General features: G+C 41.3%; 1 pseudogene; it reads right to left on the reverse strand.

Annotated features, from left to right (window-relative positions):
- Window positions 1-925: 925 nt before the first annotated feature.
- Window positions 926-6,745, reverse strand: LOC123093364 (serine carboxypeptidase-like 51; annotated as a pseudogene).
- Window positions 6,746-18,934: the final 12,189 nt, after the last annotated feature.

Here is an 18,934-nt window from a genome sequence, read left to right on the forward strand (position 1 = left end):
CATGCAAGCATACAAGCTCAATAGAGCTGAAATATGTCTGCATATAAATGAAACATCCTCATCGTTTGAACTGAACTATGTTAAACATCAGTCTATTACTGTACTATAAAGTCTAAAAGCGAAACACTTTCCTTGTAAATAGAGGTAAATATTCCTGGTTAAAGAAAAAAGAAGCAGCTTTTCATACACATGCAACATATGGATGGTCCAGAAGATGTTCTCTGACCAAAGCAAACTGCCAATTGTTTTTTTTTTACTGCAAATAAATTCGAATAGCTAAGCATCGCCAATTACAGAAAATGCAGCCATGATGAGCACACTAGCGATCAGCTGCTTCAAAACTCAAGTTAGGGCGCGCTTAGGATCTGTGTAATTTAATACGGAGGTGTTTAACTTAGCGAAAAGGTGTATCTTACTTTATAGTTAAAAAGACGCGCCTAAGCAAGCACTTAAGTGCGCCCAGGCTTTAGGTGATAGCAAAATGCCTAGCGCATAACTGCGCATAAGCATACGCTTTGATCAAAAAAGCACAAAGCGGTGGCAAAACACACAATTAACGTCTAGCACTTTTTTGAACTACGATCTTACCAGCCAACTAAGTAATTTCCAGCCGGAAACAAAACGATGGGCTGAGACGTGTACTCCCTCCATTCCTATATACTAGACCTTTTAGAGATTCCAATATGCACTACATATGGCAAAATAAGTGAATCTACACTCTTAAATATGTCTACATACAGATGTATGTAGTCCGTATTGAAATCTCTAAAAGGGCTTGTATTTAGAAACTGAGGGAGTATTTTTTACGGGGGTAATTAAGAGGAAAACGATAATCCAAATAGGGCCTTATAACACAAGACACGTGACTCGCCTCAACAACAACGAAAAGAAGGCTGATACAACAAGCCATCTACTTCTTGGTTCAGAAACCATATAAACACACAGGCATTCGATCTTCCTTTACCCAACATGCAACCAATCAAATGGATCGACACAACAGCAGCAAAGCAAGGAGGTCTCCTCACGCTAGGAGGGCCAAATAACCTTGTCACAGCAAGCATACGTTGAAGGGAGGCACTCTTACGAGAGTCACATTTCAGGCTCTGGTTAGCCCCATCCCACACTATACAGGGTTTAGGGAATGTGCTAGATAATAGTTAGACTAACAATTAAGTTCGATGACCTGGTAGTTCTCACTGCTCAAGTTGTGCTGACAGTGCGACTTGCTCTAATTCACCTGCACATACCACATACAGAGGATATCTTCCTAGCTGTCAGGTGACTGAACGTCGGGCTTGTCGACAGGCACCTGTATAGAAGATTTGCATTGACGCAAGCTTACGCTTCAGTTTGCACATAAGATGTACCAACCTTTCAAATAGTGAAATGTTGTATACGTTGGCACGTACCTTGTGTCCAGCTCCGAGGATCCAGTAGAAGTTCAGGTTCTGGTATGATCTAGCGTATGCCTTCACGGGGTTGAGGCAGCGCGCTGGAGAATCACAGTATCGCAAAGCCTGCCTTGGCGTGCTCAAGAAACTCTTCAGACCAGCCCATCTGAAAAACATGATCATGTTAAAAGGTTAGAAAACAAGCACCTCTATATGCGAGTATTTCGATGCTACAAGTGTGCACTACGATTTTGAATTAAGATATTACGTACATGGATTATGGTACTAATCGACCCGTCTTTGTGCTGTTACAGTGTCCATCATTCACTACTGAGTGTGACTCGTGGATGACGCCATTATGTGGAAGCGCTGGTCTGTGTCCTCCTTCCCACAAACGTACCTCCCTCCCTCTCTCTGCCTACACACTCCCTCTCTCTTTAACAGCTTCAAATATCAAACAGGGTGGAGGGCTAAGCTCCTCTTCTGCACCGCCAGCTAGGCTAACCCTCACCTCCTTCGTTTTCGACTCCCTCGCCACCTACTTCATGTCAGTTTTCCAACTCCCCAAAAAAGTTTTGAGGCGCTCGACGCAATCCGACGTGCTTTCTTCTGGACCATGGAGGAGACCTGTACGGGGGCGAAATGTCTTATAGTGTAGCGGGATGTTTGCAAACCAAAAAAATACAGTGGTCTAGGCATCAAAGATCTTCAAACCCAGAATAATTACTTGCTTATGAAATTTGTTTTGCAATGTTTAGCCTCCCCCACCCCCCTTCCTTGGGTTTCCAGCTGGAAATGGTTTGTGCTCCTGTGTATCTAAAGCCACAAACCATTTGTTCCTCCACTGCCCGAAGGCCACCCTAGTTCGGAACACCCTCGGCATTTACCCCTCCAAGCTTCCAAGATCTTTGGTCCATGGCTACCCCTGTGACTCCTGATGGCGATGTGTGGCCTGGGGTTCTCTTGTCCATTCTTTGTTAGATTTGGGACTCCCGGAATGCTGTCGTGGTTCTCCATGAGGATCACACTGCCGTGACTACTATTTCTAATATTTGTGAAGATTTTGAACTTATGACTGTAAGATTTAAGGACCCGCTCGACAAGGTGTCCGCTATGTCTTGGCGCGACTACCCTCTCTGCACAGCTTGTCGTGCCCCTGTAACTCTGCCTTGAAGCCCACGGTATGTATGCTACATTGGCAATGGTGGAATGAAAACATCAAAGTAACATCAGGGAGGAAGGTAAACATAGGAACCTTACTTGAGTTTTTTGACCCAAGCTTCTACACCGATTGTCGAGCATATCACATCGAATTGCCCATTGTAAACCGACACATTTACTCCATATGCTAGCAATTGATCAACCTAACCAAGTAAACATGCATAACATCTCAAACGCCACAAAATTTCATCAGCCAACAAATTAGATCCATTAGAGCTTTGTTTACCTCATTGATTGCTGGCTTCATGTAGGTAGCATTCATTGCTTCGAAAACTTGAATAGCCACTCCTTGCCAACTGCAGTTTAATCAGATATCAGATTACGGTAATTTGAGTAAGATGATATTTTGGGCGGAAAAGAAAAAATATATAGAAGAAAAGTATGCTCACATTATGTTCTTAGGAATAACCTTCAACTTTTCTTTAATGACCCCATTCATGAGACCGTCAATGGTGTTGGGGGTCGACGGAAACACCTGGCTCGTCGATGAGCCTTCGCCTTTGTCAAGCAAGAAATTTAGCATATCCTGCAGAAAGTCATGCATGTTTTATCAATTTGAGCTGAATGGTATTAATATTTTGTTGTGAGAACAGTCTAATAAATGTCTACCAAACATGCCATCAACATGCTATCCATAGTTGTGTCTACTGGTCCAGATGATCTCCTGGCTCTGTTTTACCAGATATGAAATGAGCTCAGGTCAAAAGGTCAACTTGCAAGGCCTGGGGTGCAAGAAGACTCCAACGAGGATCTGAAAGTTGTTATCAGTATTGATAGAAGCAGTGAATAAAGGATATCTGGGCCTCCCAACAATGGTGGGTAGGTCCAAGGATATTGCTTTCAAGCATATTGCTGAAAGAGATTGGGGGGATATACAAGGGTGGAAGGGTCAGAGGCTATCAAAGGAAGGAAAGGAGATCCTAGTAAAATCTGTAATACAAGCCGTTCTGGCCTACACCATGAGCTGTGTTTCTTTTACTAAGTTCCTCAAGCAGCTTACTTCTGTATTTATGTTATGGAAAAATTCTGGTGGGACTTATGCAATGGACAGCGCAAGGTGCATTGGGCCAGCTAGGAGAAGTTCTTTGTGCCAAAGAAATGGGGAGGTGTAGGCTTCAGGGATATGGAGGCTTTCAACCAAACATTTTTGGCTCGGCGAGGTTGGCGGATCCTAGGTTGTCCTGGGTCACTCTCTGCAAGTTTTAAGAGCCTGCTATTTTAGGCACACTGATTTTCTGAATGCTTATAGTTCCCCTCGTGGTGCTTCCCTGACATGGCACAGTATTTTACCTGGAAGGAAGTTGCTTAAACAGGGAATCATCTGAAGAATTGTCAATGGAGAAAAAGTCGATATCTAGCAAGATGATTGGTTACCTCAGAATAGTTGCAGGCACCCTTTGGGAAGGCAAAAGAAAACTAACATTGGCGAAGTGTCTGATCTTCTATTGGCGGGCAATAAACGGTGGAATGAGAACCTTGTGTACTGTTTTGGCATGCTTTGTAGCCAATATGTACCTTACCAAATTTTTGGTTATGACCACAACTTTGGTTTTCGTTTGGTTGGTTGCAACTGTTTGGCATGCCAATGGCTCCTTACCAACTCTACTTCATTTTTTAGTCAAAGTTGGCCAACTCATAGGCACACAAAACCTTGACCAATATTTTGGCTAGCCAAATATTTTATGGGGCAACTCTAGATTCAAACCAAACAAACCCTATGTTACTGATTACTATGCACTTACCACGCCATCACTCTGCTGGTCAATCAAATCAACAAGATTCGTCCACGTCATCTTTGCCGTGGTGAATTGCCCAGCTGCTATCTGCTCTTTTACTATTGCCGCCATTCTGCAAACAACATATCAAATCAGGGCATGCCATTGGAGATCGAGGCAAATAACATGTTGCAGATTTTTACCTGTTGAGAGGGGCAACAGCTTCATCGCTCAGCCTCGACACATCACGCAACAGTTGCGCATATGACAGCTGAAAGGATCAAAGCATTGGTTGGGAAAACCAAGCTTTTTTGCGTAAAAAATGGAACTGCTTTGGTCATTGAGAGACTCAAACAGATTAAAATGATTTAATTACCGCAAAATCATCTGGTGAGATCCAGCTATCCCCAAGCACCACACCCCCTAGTGTGAGCTTGAGGGCCCCGGCGTGGATGGCCTTTGCCACAGAGATTCCAATCTTGGCTCAAGCTTGCCACCATAGGACTCACCGACAAGGAACAGCGGGCTGCTGCACAAGGTGGGTATCTCCTTGGTAAGTGCCTTGAGGAGCTCGATGGCATCAGCAGCGACTTGCACGTCCGTCGTAGCTAGCACGGTTGGGTCCTCCACGTAGCTATACCCGACACCCACTGGTAAGTCCTGCAAACCAACATACTCATTACTTAAACTGCCAATGTCCTTAAATAGTACGTGCAATTAGAACAACTCTTTTACCACGAAGATGAGATCAGCCTTCTGCAGCCACGTCGAGTTGCGTGGCTTCAGATTGACATCCAGTGGCCCGATCCCCTGGAAGTTGCCACCCCCGACGCCTGACCCTCCCTGAAAGAACACGACGACGGTCAACTAATGCTTTGTATTCAACCAAGGAAAAAAATGGCAGTGAGAGGAGACCAGTTACATACCGGACCGCCCTCCAACCAGAGGATGGTTGGCCATGGCTTTACTGGCGAAGACACCCGATGTGGGCTCTTGTAGTACCACCAAAATAGGTGCGCCTCTGCAACAAAAACTTACGGTTAAACTCATGCACAAAAACAGACAAATGGAATAAAAATTTGGTCATAGTAGTAAATGGCAAAACGAAAGGATGAGAGGACCCAACATGATGTAAAGATTGCTATTATTAGTGGATACTTACTGTGACGAATTTCAACGTAGCCCCATGTCTCGTTATCAGCCGCAACAGTGGCACCTTGAAGAATGAAGCATAGCAGAACAGCGGCTCGCCACATCTGAACCAAAATGTAGATAACTGAATTTAAGTCTATGAAAATGTTGAACGGGACCATGGTTCACCCAAACCTACGCTCAACACCATTGATCTCTGGATATCACTCATGGGGATCTGTGCACAGTGTATTAAACAATGCATGGCGCGAACTGTTTGGGGAGATGGCGGGAGGCCGGGAGCAGTCATGCATGGCACAAGTAGTTTAGTGATGGTTATGAGCCCCTCCATTGCCAAATAACCCTACTTGATGCTCACACCATATAGGCAATAAAATAGTGATGTTGCATTGGACATCTCGAATGCTGTCCCCATGCACAAAATAGAAAATACTGTTCATTTTTTTTTATTGTCTTGGTATGGGTAACAGCTCTCTACCCAGGACATGCATGGAGTAGGGAGATTAAATTCAGCATGCATTTGCATTTGGTAAAAGGTTACAGTACTAAAAGAATCTGCTAAACCTTTAATATTTCTTGTTTGTGCATGTGGTTCTATTCCTTTCATGGTCGAGAAAAAATTATCTTTATTCTGGACTAGAGACATTGTATAAATTATAGGCCAAAGGATGGTGATGTTTAATTTTGCAAATTCATTTGAGGCTGACAATGACTTTATAGCGCTGATAAATTCTTTTATAGCTTGAGGTTGACAATGACATGTTTCTTTGTTGCACATATTATAATCTTACATATATGTCAGTGAGTCCCCACTATCTCAAAAATTGATAGCAATATGACTTGTGCAGTACGTGTTCATGTACAGGAAATTGGGGCAAAAAACCAAACCCTAAGTCAGGCATTTGGGTACCTTAAATTGATCAGTTTGCTCGCTTGTAACTTGTTGCCCCCGTGGTGGGGCTTTGCAGGGGGGTGACCGGGACGGCGGGAAGCCGGGAAGGGGAGGCGGGACGCCGGGACCGCGGGAGCGCACCGCAGGGGCGCAGCCGCGCGCAGGGCAGGGGCGCGGCTGGACCGGGAGGTTGGCCGGGCGGGAAGCCGGGAAGGGTTGGAGGGAGCCTCCTGGGCAACTGGGCTCCGGGCTCCGGGCTCCGGCCGGCGACCGGCGACGCCGCGACGGCGAGGAGGCTGGCCGGCTGGGTTTCGGGGTCGGGAGTTGCTGTGCGAGGGCAAAGAGTGTTCTGCTCGTGCGAGGGAGTTGGTGTGGCTTTTTTTTTTTTGAGAGAGAGAGAAGGGAGTTGCTGTGGCTGCGGAGCTGAAGGTTGTTGGGTGCCCCGAGTTGGGCCGGCCAGGCGCGAGGGAAAAAGTAACCTCGTTTTCTGCTTTGTTTTATTTTCACCTTTTTTGTTTCGTTTCTTTATTCCTTTTTTTACTTTTATTTGTACTTCAAAATATTCTAAATAGATATATTACAAAAGTTAATCTACATAAAACATTTGAAAAATGTTGACCAAGCATTTGAAAAATGTTGAATGTGTATGGAGAAAATGTTTATCATGTGCACCAAAAATGTGTATGAAATAATTTGATCATGTATTTAAAAACATTAATCAAGCATTTGAAAAAATTCTGAAAAATTGTTTGACAAATGTTAAGGAAGCATTTGAAAAAATTTAAATGTGTATCGAAAAAATGTTGGCCATGTATTAGAAAATAATGAATTTTTATTGACCATGTATATAAATATGTTAATCAAGTATTTGAAAAAGTGTTGAACAAGCATTTGAAAAATGTTAAATGTGTGTAGAAAAAATGTTGACTATGTATTAAAAAATGATGACATTTTTTTGATCATGTATCTAAAAATGTTAATCAAGCATTTGAAAAAATGTTGAACAAGTATTTAAAAAATGTTAAATGTGTATAAAAAAAGGTGTCATGTCCTATTAATCCACTTATGTTTGTGCATCCCTACATCCCATCATCATCATCCGTCCGATCAAAATCTGGTGCTTGTTGTGCGTCCACGCTAATTTTGCAGAAAACCGCCCGCCTACTCCCTTGCTAGCTGCATCAATTTTCTAAACACCCCCTCCACCAAGCCAAGGCAGGTGCACCAATTCCTAGAGCTCCCCAAATCGCTTGGTCCTTCCAATCCCGCTTACTAGCGGCCGCCACGACTACGGCGCCACGCCGAAATACGCATCTAGGGGGACGATTGCCACGACGGGGCAAGACAACCTGTGACGAGTCCCAGGGAAAGGCCGTGTAGGTGGCTGTCAGGTCAACACCCTCGGACGGAGATCCATGTCGATGGCTGCCACGTCGGTGGCCTGCGGCGGCTGCATCCCGACGGTGATGACCTGATGGAGATAGCGGTAGGCGACCACTTCATTTCGACTGCAACGGCGACCACGAGTCCACTACATCCCGATGACCACTGCCGCCAATTGTGGTGACCACACTAGTTCTTTTAGATGACTCTGGCTTATTGCAGTAGCAATGATCCTTCTGAACGTGCCAATCAAGCTTCAGAATTGTAGTAACATGTGTTACTGAATTCAAAATTCAAAAAAGAAGTGAATGTCAGTTCTTTGAATCTGTTTTCAGATACTCCCTCCGTCCTATAATGTAAGACGTTTATTTGACACTACACTAGTGTCAAAAATGTCTTACATTATGAGACGGAATAGTAGTTGAGAGAGAGAGCAACAGGGAAGCAGATGTGTTGGCTGCTTGGCCTTGGGCTACAACTTAAGGGATAAATGAATCTTGGTTGTGCCTACACCCAAGTTTATTGATCCTGTGACTAAAAATGACAATGTAAACCAGTTTTCTATGATTGAATGAAAACTCTCATTTCCTCTCGAGAAAAGAGTGTTTTACTTTCTTTTGGTGAATGCCATTGTTGAGGTTGGTGTGAATTTGTAAGCTGAGTTGTTCCTTGCGTGATTCATACTATAATTTGGTTCACAAGTCTCGTGCGCCGTCAAAGAAACTTTTACACCTCATGCATGCCGCCATGCTACTTCTATTACTGACCCGGAAGTAACTAACATCACAAACAGTTGCTGAATCAATGAACTGATCACTGCTTATACAATAGAATAAACGGATGAGTTAACAGTCTCACCAAATACCTTGTACATGAATTTTGCTAGGTGATATCACTTGCTCCTTCATACACTAGTGCAGAACCGGGCTTTAGTCCCGATTCGTAAAGGGCTTTAGTGCCGGTTCCGCAACCGGCACTAAAGAGTGGAGACTAAAGGTCCCCCCCCCTTTAGTACCGGTTCGGCCCAAACCGGCGCTAACATGCCACCACGTGGCACGAGCCAGGCCCAGGTGCGTGTAGGACATTAGTACCGGTTGGTAACACCAACCGGTACTAAATGTTTGGGGGTGTTTTGGTTTTATTTTTTATCTTCCTTTAATTTTGTGTTTTCAATTTAATTTAGTGATTGTTTTACATTATAATGAGTTGTTAAATCATTAGGTGAAAGTACCGCAGATTAGTTTCGACTGGATGCGTGTGGATCTTAGCTAAGTGATCAAATATATGTCATATCCATATTATACTTGATCACCTAAGTGTATAATATGGATATGGCATATACTTGATCACTTATAGCTATAGGATCCATCCAGCCGAAACTATTTTGCGGTATCTTTCATAAATGATATAATAACTACTCATCATCATCATCATCATATTAATATAAAAAAACTCTTGCATGATATCATCACCAACAACAATATACTAGCTAACTAAAAATCATCATAGTCATCATTACCACTATTTAATCATCATAGTCATTACCGCTATCTAATCACCACCAACAATAGCTTAAAGAAGAAACATTCACTTGTACCAGAAGCAAAGATATCATCGAGTTCATTCATAACACCACAAAAGCAAATCACTCTTTGAGATTAAGTTCAGGACGAAGAACACGGACATGAGAGGACAAGTACTAAGAGAATGAACTAGCTAAATCACTCATGCTGCTCTCTCTCAGGTAAAATAGCATAGAACATGTATAGCTCTCCTGATTCATCATACTGGAGCATGAAGATGAACCTGTTTCCTAATTGTGGGTTGCGCTTTGATTGCTGCCCCCTAGTACTTCTTTGGGATCGTTAACAATTTTGCTCCAATCTTTCACTATTAAGCATTCATCGCTTTTAGAAATCATGAATGCACTTATGTGCAATGTAGGATATCTTGGCCGTAAGCTAACCATTGACATGCGACTTTTAGTCTCGATCCACTGAGGCACAACTGTCATCGGGAGTCCCTGTTGAAAAACATCGTATAGTAATTAATATACTTAGCAATGAATGTTTAGCTTCAAAAATAATGTATACAAAAGTTGCACTGAGGACAAATAGTAAAAATCTTATCATCTTTCCTAAATAGATGTGACCATAGTTCAATATGATTACTATTGGTCGCACGTTTTGACTACTAACATTTCTAAGTGCAGGAAGAAATTTGTCTTGACAGTATGAAGATCCTCAAGCCATGAAACATAATGACTTATCTCCTTGTAGTTTAGTTCAGCCCCGGGACAATAGTAGGTCCTGTGTACCAAGCGCTGGACATGTTTGCTTGAACGGAAATGAGCTGACAATAGAAATTAGTTGTCAACTATTTTTGAATAAACAATATCAAAGACATAAATATGGTTGAGAAACTCACATAATGGTAGAACTGGAGGCGTCTGCATATCGACTCAGATGTCTCTATTACCTTCAATATCATCTTCGGGATGAATATCAAAGGTGATAACCATATCAGGCTCAAATGCATAAGCCTTGCATGGTGCTTGCCAAGTTTTGCATTCAAAATAAGTGTATGTGTCTGCATTGTATAATTTGATGTTGAAAGTATAACCATGCTCGGTCTTCAGGTAAACTCTCTTTACCTCCATAGTTTCCATAGTACTGAAACCTATCTTATCCAAGACAAAAATTCTTGCATGACAGGGATGCGCTAATAGAATAGTGAAAATTTAAAATTATAAGTTGAAACAAATGAAGCATATATAAGTCATGTTTAAAACAAGAAAAAAGACTTGTCTACTATGTCCACTTTGAAGGTCTAATCTAGCTTGATGCTAAAGCGCCTATCATCAGCTAGGAAATTTTTGTCGCACAGACCGCGCTGGTCTTCACAGTATTCGCACATAATGAAATCTTTTTCGTCGTCAGACGACATTTCCTATGTTCATATAGGTGAAACATTAAACACTTACTAGTTCTATTAATTCAATTAATTCAACTACTTTTATTAATTCAACTAGTTCTAATTCAACTAATTAAGCATTTACTAAAAATAAACTAGTTCTATTAATTTTCTTACTAAAATAAAGTAGCTAGTTCTATATAGTAATATTTTAGTTAGATCATCAAATCTAAGATACCTAAATTTTCTTACTAAAAATAAACTAGTTCTATTAATTCAACTAATTAATTCAACTAAGAATTTACTAAAAATAAACTAGTTCTATTAATTTTCTTACTAAAATATATAAAGTAGCTATATATAGTAATATTTTAATTAGATCATCAAATCTAAGACCTAAATTTTCTTACTAAAAATAAACTAGTTCTGTTAATTCAACTAGTTCAACTAAGCATTTACTAAAAATGAACTAGTTATATTAATTTTCTTACTAAAAATAAACTAGTTATATTAATTCAATTAGTTCAAATCCCATATACCTAATTCATGTAACATTAACATTCTAACATTCTTATCTACGTAATTCATCTAATTCGATCATCTAATTAACAATTTGACATGAATTAATCTAAACAACAGAAAACAAAAAATAAGTAAAAAAATGTGTGTGTGTTTATGTGTGTGTGTGTGTCTGTGTTGTGTGTGTATGTGTGTGTGTGTACGAGCAGGGGGCGGCGGCGTACGGGCGGCCGCGCGAGACGGCGACGCGACGAGGACGGCGCGACGGGCAGCGGGCCGGGGGCGACCGCGCGACGGGCCGGGGGCGACGACGGCGTGAGACTGCAACGTACGGGGCGGCGATGCGAGAAGGTGCGCGACATACGGCCGGGGCGGCGGCGCGAGACGGCGACAACGGGCGGCGGGGGCGACGGCGCGCGGTGGGGGCGGCGAGGGCGCACGCGATGGGCGGCGGCGGCGATGTTGCGCGACGCAGTTGAAGAAGAAGTGAGGAGATGGAAACTAAATTTTTCATAAGTGCTATATATAGGAGGGGCCTTTAGTACCGGTTGGAGCCACTAACCGGTACTAAAGGCCAATTTTGGCCAGGCGAAGCGGCGGGAAGCAACACCCTTTAGTACCGGGTGGTGGCTCCAACCGGTACTAAAGACCCACCCTTTAGTACTTTAGTACCGGTTGGAGCCACCACCCGGTACTGAAGGGGTGCTCTGTCAGGCAACGGGCGCAAAGTTTAGTCCCACCTTGCCGGGCGAAGGGCAGCCGCAATGGTTTATAAACCCAGTCATGGCTGCTTCTTCGAACTCCTCTGTATAGCAGGCTTCTGGGCCTAACTATGGCGCGCTGCCCTGTGAGCCTGCTGGCCCTTCTGGGCCTGAATTTGCACACCCTAGGTCTGGGAGGCCCACTGTATAGCGCCCCAATAATTTTTTATATAGTTTTTTTTTCTTTTCTACATTATTTATTTTCTTCTATTTATTTTTGAGTAATTTTTATATAGTTTTTTCTTTTCTGCTTTATTTATTTTCTTCTATTTATTTCTGAGTAGTTTTTTTGCTGTATTTAATCTGTTTGTGAATATTTTTGCTTTAGATACAAAAAATTACAAACTTTCTGTTAGTGCCAGTAGTTTTCAATTTTGAATGGTCTAAATTTATTTTCTTTTATTTATTTTTGAGTAATTTTTTTATATAGTTTTTTCTTTTCTACTTTATTTATTTTCTTCTATTTATTTCTGAGTAGTCTTTTTGCTGTATTTAGTTTCTTTGTGAATATTTTTGCTTTAGGTACAAAAAATTACAAACTTTCTGTTAGTGCCAGTAGTTTTCAAATTTGAATATTTTAAATTTTGTAGTGATTCTCAATTTCACGAAGTGCATCCAGTTTTTGCCGTAACCCTCTCTACTCTCTTGCACATGCTATGTAGGTGAAATGATGATACCGTGCCAAGTTTCAACATTTTTAGAGTTCATTTTGTAGTGATTTTCAATTTCACGATCATTTAGCTCTCTAAACAAATCGGTAAATGAATGAAAAACAACAAATGATGTCAGAAAGGGTTGAAAATTGATGACGTCACTTTGAATGCTGCATATTGAACACAAAAAAAGTTTGGAGTTCAAATAAGTTTTAAAAAAATGAAGTGCCCGTGTAACACGTGAGTTCTCGTCCGAAACCCTGATACTCCGAAAGAGATTGTCCAGTTTGTATACGAAGTGCGTCCAGTTTTTGCCGTAACCCTCTGTACTCTCTTGCACATGCTATGAGGGTGAAATGATGATATCATGCCAAGTGTCAACATTTTTAGAGTTCATTTTGTAGTGATTTTCAATTTCTCGGTCATTTAGCTCTCTAAACAAATCGGTAAATGAATGAAAAACAGCAAATGATGCCAGAAAGGGCTGAAAATTGATGACGTCGCTTTGAATGCTGCATACTGAACGCAAAAAAGTCTGGAGTTCAAATAAGTTTAAAAAAATGAAGTGTCCGTTTAACACATGAGTTCTTGTCCGAAACCCTGATACTTCTAAAGAGATTGTCCGGTTTGTACACGAAGTGCGTCCAGTTTTTGCCGTAACCCTCTCTACTCTCTTGCATAGGCTATGTGGGTGAAATGATGGTATCATGCCAAGTGTAAACATTTTCAGAGTTCATTTTGTAGTGATTTTCAATTTCACGGTCATTTAGCTCTCTAAACAAATCGGTAAATGAATGAAAAACAGCAAATGATGTCAGAACGGGTTGAAAATTGATGACGTCGCTTTGAATGCTGCATATTGAATGCACAAAAAGTCTGGAGTTCAAATAAGTTTAAAAAACATTGATTATACATGTGAGGGCGTAAACATGTAAAAATATACATCAAAAATACATTGATTATCAATGATCTTTTTGTGTACAATCTGAATTGTCAACATGAGTCCTCAATGGTTTAGAAACCGGTGAAGACTCATATTGCGACCACAAATTCTACACATAGAGTTCAATGAAAACCAAGTGCTTGTGATAGTTTGAAAAGTAACATATTTAAGGTGGTAAAAATCCTGCTAGGGGAGCAAAGTGGGACTAAAAACAGCCTGCCACAACCTCTTTACTACCGGTTCATACCACAAACATGTACTACAGGGGCTGGCCGGGCCCCAGCCTCTTTAGTACCGGTTCGTGGCTCGAACCGGTACTAAAGGTTTGTTCCGAACAAGTACTAAAGATCTCCTCCCGCCTAACCGTTGGAACCGACACTAATGGACACATTAGTGCCGGCTCAAATTCAAACCGGGACTAATGTGTCTCACATTTAACCCTTTTTCTACTAGTGACATAAAAAGTCAGAGCATGTTCAGGTTTATGAGAACATGCTCCTGCTACATGGTGCACTCCACTCAGCAGGTCATATAAATAGAAAGACATGGCAGGGCAAGTGAGATGGGTTTCCACGCAGCTATAGATAGGACACAGACTCAGGTCGGCCACGTGATTTATGGAGGAAGGGGCCCAAAAAATTCCATCCATGGTTGCATATTCACCATCCCTATCAACCTTAGCAACCATGGTGAATAGTTGGGCAGATTCATTCCGTCCCAGTCGGCCGTCCGTGCCTTGAATTTGTCTGTCGTGCTAATCAGGGGTTTGGGCGATGCATTCCATCGTGGCTGTCATGGCGATCGGCAGATGCATTCCATCCCGGGCGGCCGGTCGTCACTGGATGCGGCGGGAATCCTGATTGAAAAATGATTGGGAAGTAAAAATGAGAATCCTGCCCCCTCATGGCAATTGTCTCTGTAGATGCGTATTCCACCGTGGCGCCGTCGCCATGGCGGCCGCTGGGAATGGAGATTAGGAGGACCAAGCGATTTGGGGAACTCCAGGACGTGCTGGACCTTCCTAGGCTTGTGGGAGGGGGTGTTTGGAAAATTAATGCGGCTGCCAAGGGAGGAGGCGGGCACTTTTTTGCAAAATTAGCGCGGACCCACAACAGGCACGAGATTTCGATTGGATGGGTGATGATGATGGGATGCAGGGATGCACTAACATAAGCGGATACATAGGATATGATCCCCCCTTTAGTCCCCTTTAATCCCAACTATAACATTAATTAACAAGTCTTATTTAGTCCCAATCATAGTATTACATAACAAATCCCCTTTAATCCCATATATTCTCCAAGTATTATTATTTTTGGAAACGGGATATGCCCCAAGTATTGTACACAAGATCTCCAATATGGAACAAGTTGATAGAAAGGTAACTACTAGCCAATCCCTTACCATGCGTTTGAGTAATCAGAAACGGATGCTCCCTGAACGTCCACAAAAACTTGCTCTCCATCCTTGGTTGGTGATCCGATGGACACCACTCATAGCCAAATAATTAGCGAAACAACCATGAGGGATGCCGTGCGAGTGGCCACATAATGCCTTCGTGGAGGGGGTCGGGTTCCATCAAGAGTTCGCCAAATTCTTGCAAATGCTGGGCTGACCGACTTCCTCACAGCTGAGTGTGACCAACACCATCTCCTTACAAATTCCTCTGTGCAAAATTTTCATTTGCTGAGTAGGAATAATCCCCCTGAGGTGCAATTTAATTTATAAGCTGAAACCATCAGATACCACTCGTTGACTTTTGTGATATATGCTTGATACCTTCTGACGGAGAAATAAGAGAGCATAGACCTATGGAGTTTGAGGACTTTTATCGTACTCTGTAGTGGGAGATGAGACAGGCGTATCAAGTGTCACCGCCACTAGTTTGCAGTTTCCTTCTGTGCATTACCTTGCTCTATTCATCGATAAGTGTTTAACTGCTAGAGAGAAGGTTGGTGCACTCAATGCTCCCGACTTCGCCATTTTACACCATGCACTACAGAATGATCGCACCTTTAGTCTAGGGGCTATTATTGCACGTCGTTTGCACCTCAACAGGACTAAGGGCAAAATTCATGGTGGTATTTATGCTACTTCTGCTCTGAATGATACTTATGATGATGCTAGTACCTTGCTTGAGGATAATGTGCCACTAGGTGAATTTCTTGATAAATAAATTGCTAGAGCTAAAGAGAATGAAATTATTGAAACTGATGAGATCACTAAAATTGATGAAGTACTTGAAACTGAAAATCTTGAAACACCTGTTAGACCTAGCTCTCCTAGATATGAACTGCCTAAGATACCAGAAGGTTATGTTATGGATGAGGAGACAACTAGACACTTTCTTGCTTGCAATGATAGAGATGATCTTAAGAAATTATTATGCAAACTGAAAGAAAAATCCTTTAATGCTAGAATGAAATGTGATCCTAAGTTTGCTACTTCACCTATCTCCGTTACTGATAAGGAATTCTCTGTCGACATAGATTTAATTACTCTGGTTGAATCTAATCCTTTCCAGGGTTATGAAACTAAAACTGTCGTGGCACATCTTACCAAGTTAAATAATATAGCCACCCTTTTTGCTCATGATGAGAAAATTCGCTACTATAATATTCTCAAGTTATTTACATTCTCACTAAAGGGTGATGCTAAGATATGGTTCAATACTCTTGCTCCTGGTAGTGTGTGTAGTCCCCAGGATATGATTTACTACTTCTTTGAAAAATATTTTCCTGCTCAGAAGAAATAAGCTACCTTACAGGAAATATTTAACTTTGTGCCAATTGAAGAAGAGAGTCTCCCACAAGCTTGGGGGGGGGGCTTCTCCAATTGCTTAATGCTTTCCCTGATCATCCACTTTAGAAAAATGAAATACTTGATATCTTCTGTAATGGACTAACAAATTCTTCTAGGGACTTCCTAGATAGTTGTGCTGGTTGTGTTTTCAGGGAACGAACCATTGAACAAGCTGAGGAATTATTGAATAATATATTGAAAAATTATGATGATTGGACTCTTCCTGAACCACTGCCTAAACCCACTTTGAAGAAGAGGGGTATCTTATATCTCAGTCCTGAAGATATGCAAGAGGCAAAGAAAAGCATGAAGGAAAAAGGTATTAAAGCAGAGGATGTTAAGAATTTACCACCTATTCAAGAAATACATGGACTTGATACACCATCCCCACAAGTGATAGAGGTAAACTCTTTAATAAAATTTGATGAAAGTGACATCTCTTACAATAAACATCCTAGACAATGCCTTTATGAGTTTGATAACTACATTAGAAAACAAGATCACTTCAATGACAATGTTATGAAAAATTAAAATATAATTCTGATATGATTGCTCGCTTGAGTGACTTGTTATTTAGAATCACCAATGATGTTATAGGTGTAGGGAAACATGCCTCTATGATCCAAACCCAGTTAGACAAGTTGCTAAATCTCAAAGAGAATTGCTCGATGAAATGAATAATAATATGAATGATCAGGTTATTAGAGTAGTGACTAGAGGCGGCAGAATGACCCAGGAACCACTTTATCCTAAGGGCCACCCTAAAAGAATCGAACAAGACTCTCAAAGAATTAATACTGATGCACCTAGTCCTTCTAAAAATAAAAAGAAGAAGAAAAATGATAGGACCTTGCATACCTCCAGTGAACCTGAGAAAGAAAAACTATCTGAAGATGACAATGATGTTTCTATTTCTCATGCTGAAACTCAATCTGGTAATGAACATCCACCTAGTGATAATGAAAATAATGATAATGTTCATGAAGATACCCAACCAAACAATGATAAAGAACCAGATAATGAAGTTGAAATAGAACCTGCTGTTGATCTTGATAACCCACAAACTAAACATAAAAGATAGGATAAAAGAGACTTTGTGGCCAGGAAACACGAAAAGGAAAGAGAACCATGGGTTCAGAAACCCATGTCCTTTCCTCCTAAGCCATCTAAGAAAAAATATGATGAAGAATTTGAACGCTCTGCTGAAATGCTTAGGCCAGTCTTTTTGCGTACTCGCTTCACTGATATTCTAAAAATGGCCCCTTATGCAAAGTACATGAAAGACATCATCACTAATAAGAGGAAAATACCTGAAGCTGAAATCTCCACCATGCTTGCTAATTACTATTTTAGGAATGGAGTACCTAAGAAACCTGGAGATCCAGGAATACCAACTATACCTTGCTCCATCAAAAGAAATTATGTCAAAACTGTTTTATGTGATTTAGGAGCTGGTGTTAGTGTCATGCCTTTCTCCTTATATAAAAAGACTTGATTTAAATAAACTCATACCTACTGAAATATCTTCGCAAATGGGTGACAAATCAACTGCCACACCTATCGGTATTTGTGAGGATGTGCCCGTTGTTGTTGCAAATGTTACTATCTTAACGGACTTTGTTATTCTTGAGATGCCTGAGGACAACAACATGTCGATTATCCTTGGTAGACTGATAACCCACAAGTATAGGGGATCGCAACAATTTTTGAGGGTAAAGTATTTAACCCAAATTTATAGATTCGACACAAGGGGAGTCAAAGAATATTTGAAGGTATTAGCAGGTGAGTTGTCAATTCAACCACACCTGGAGATTAATTATCTGCAGAAAAGTGATTTGTAGCAAAGTAGTTTGATAGTTTTGATAGTAGTGATAGTAGCAACAGTAACAGTAACTGTGATAGCAGTAATTTGTAGCAAGTGTAACAGTGATGATATCAATAGTAATGCAACAAGATCAATATATATAAATTCATAGGCATTGGATCGGTGACTTGTTGGATGATATTCATCATGTGACAGTTATAACCTAGGGCGATACGGCACTAGCTCCAGTTCATCGATATAATGTAGGCATGTATTCCGTAAATAGTCATACATGCTTTATTAAAAGAACTTGCATGCCATCTTTTATCCTACCCTCCTGTGGCAGCGGGGTCCATATTGGAAACGAAGGGATATTAAGGCCTCCTTTTAATAGAGAACCAGAACAAAGCATTAACACATAGTGAATACATGAAATCCTCAAACTACGGTCATCACCGGGAGTGGGCCCGGTTGTTGTCACTCCGGGGTTACCGGATCATAACACGTAGTAGGTGACTATAACTTGCAAGATCGGATCTAACACATGGATATAATGATGAATTCATAAACGGTTCAGAGCTGAGTTCATGGCACCCAGGCCCAAAGTGACAAGCATTAAGCATAGCAAAGTCATAACAACATCAATCTAAGAACACAGTGGATACTAGGGATCAGGCCCTAACAAAACTAACTCGATTACATGATGAATCTCATCCAACTCCTCACTGACCAGCGAGCCTACGAAGGAATTACTTACTCTCGGTGGGGAGCATCATGGAACTGGC

The sequence above is a fragment of the Triticum aestivum genome, chromosome 4B (genome assembly GCF_018294505.1).
Source record: "Triticum aestivum cultivar Chinese Spring chromosome 4B, IWGSC CS RefSeq v2.1, whole genome shotgun sequence".
In the NCBI taxonomy this organism is placed as follows: Eukaryota; Viridiplantae; Streptophyta; class Magnoliopsida; order Poales; family Poaceae; genus Triticum; species Triticum aestivum.